We start from the raw sequence: 2493 nt of genomic DNA, 5'->3' as shown, positions 1-2493 counted from the left end.
GTGTTAGGGTTAGGGTTAGGATTAGGGTTAGGGTTAGGGCTACGGTTTTAGGGTCAGGGTTAGGGTTTTAGGGTTAGGTTTAGGGTTAGGGTTAGTGTTAGGGTTAGGGTTAGGATTAGGGTTAGGTTTAGGGTTAGGGTTAGGTAATCGTGCGGGTGTTAATCTGAAAAATTACCAAATCTTCCACTTGAACTTTCAGTTTTTAATATATCATTGTAGCTAATGGTAGAGCCTCAAACCTTCAACGCTTGGGACGGGAGAACTACACAAAGCATAAAATATCCATCTTCAGCTTCTGTAGAGTGGAGGGCCCCACTGACAATTCTCTAATTGGGTCCCGCACTTCGTAGCGTCGGCCCTGCCTGCTCCTTAACTGCGGTATGTAATGTAGATGTTCAAAGACACCAAACATCGAATCTGCCACTGTTGTTTTTGCAGATACCATTGCCTTCCCCATCATTATCATTTGCTGCCACCATCACTTGATCACTACCATCACTATTAATGTAACCATCACCACCACGACTATCACCACTTCCACCACACACCCGCACTGACGCTTCAAAGATTTCCAACCACAGACCCACCCACAACCATAACCACAACCACTATAGCCTCTGTTGATATGGGCAAACCCTAAGTCTCTAGGCATCGAAGAGAGGGACTAGTGAGGAGAGAATGAAGGGAATTGAGAGGCATTTGGATATACTGACTTACATCTCTCTTATTCCCTTTCCTATCTTTCTCTCCCTTTTTTCCAACAAGTTTAGCATCCTTCACCACCGCCATCACCTTTAACCCTCAATTACCCTGATAAATAGCTGAATAAACACATCTCCCACTTCAACTCTCTCTCTCTCTCTCTGCAATCTGTGTACTTTCCTTCTGTGATTTAGTTCAGCTATCATTTCTTATCTTCCACTCTTTCATCACTTCTACAGCTTCATCGCTTCTCTCTCAAACTCCGATTTGGCCATTTATTAAACAACTCACCGCTGCCTTCTCATGTCAATAAGTAAACACCATACATACATACATACATACATACATACACACACACATACATACATTGTTGTTGTTGTTGTTGGCACTCCGTCGCTTACGACGTCGAGGCTTCCAGTTGATCCGATCAACGGAACAGCCTGCTCGTGAAATTAACGTGCAAGTGGCTGAGCACTCCACAGACACGCGTACCCTTAACGTAGTTCTCGGGGATATTCAGCGTGACACAGAGTGTGACAATGCTGACCCTTTGAATTACAGACACAACAGAAACAGGAAGTAAGAGTGAGAGAAAGTTGTGGTGGAAGAGTACAGCAGGGTTCGCCACCATCCCCTGCCGGAGCATCGTGGAGCTTTAGGTGTTTTCGCTCAATAAACAGTCACAACGCCCGGTCTGGGAATCGAAACCGCGATCCTATGACCGCGAGTCCGCTGCCCTAACCACTGGGCCATTGCACCTCCACTACATACATACATACATACATTCTGTTGATCAATTAACGTTATTCTCCATAGTGGTATTGAGTATTCTTTTCCCCCGGCAGTTAACACTACTCACACACACACGGGTGAGAGAAAGGTTTGGTGATAAAAAGCACGAACCTCTCGGCACTTGAACCACTCAGTAACTTCTGCGATCAATAAAAATACACATACACAAAAATCTGTGTGAGAGAGTGGTGGGGGGAGAGAGATTGTGTGAGGGAGTGGTTGAATGGTTAAGACGTTTTCTTCAAAATCAAGTGGTCCCAGTTTCGATCCTACTGCGAGCTTCTCGAGTATGAGTATTTTACTCATAGCAGGCCAACTTACGGTTCATCGTAAAGTGCACGTGTGGGTGAAGTTGGGTAGACGAAATCTGTGCGAAGGCTTGTCGGATGGGTGGTACCTGTACTTCAGACTGGTAGCCTTATCATTCACCGTGTCATGCTGATTTGGCCTAAGATAAGAGTACATTAAGAGTACAAATGTCTGGGAATACTCAGCCACTTAAATGTTAGTACAATGAACAAATAGGTAGTTCAGTTGATCATTGTCGAAACAGACGGATATCCATTTTTATGCTCTATACATATGTGTGTGTGTGTGTAGATAAACAGACAATCTGACAGACAGACAGTCAGACAGACAGATAGACAGATAGATAGACAGACAGACAGACAGACAGACAGACAGATAGACAGACAGATATGTACGTTATGCACATAAACACACATGCACATAGAGATGTGTGTACGTGGTTTGTGTGTGGGGGGTGTAAGTGTGTGTGTGTGTGTATGGTGCGTGTTTGTGTGTGTGTGTGTGTGTGTGTGTGTGTGTGTGTGTGCGTGTGTGCGAGCGTGCATGCGCGAGTGCGTGCGTGCAACATACCAATTTGATATCTTAAAGACTTTGCACTGAGAAATGTGTCTGCGTGCTCGTCTACATGTGTGCGTGCTCTTACGCTTTAGAGTTTGCATTTAGAGCGCATATTTGTAAGTGTTCTTATAG

The sequence above is a fragment of the Octopus bimaculoides genome, chromosome 14, assembly GCF_001194135.2.
Source record: "Octopus bimaculoides isolate UCB-OBI-ISO-001 chromosome 14, ASM119413v2, whole genome shotgun sequence".
NCBI classification, from domain to species: domain Eukaryota; kingdom Metazoa; phylum Mollusca; class Cephalopoda; order Octopoda; family Octopodidae; genus Octopus; species Octopus bimaculoides.
The sequence above is the reverse complement of the archived record's forward strand: the minus strand, read 5'-3'. Positions refer to the sequence as shown.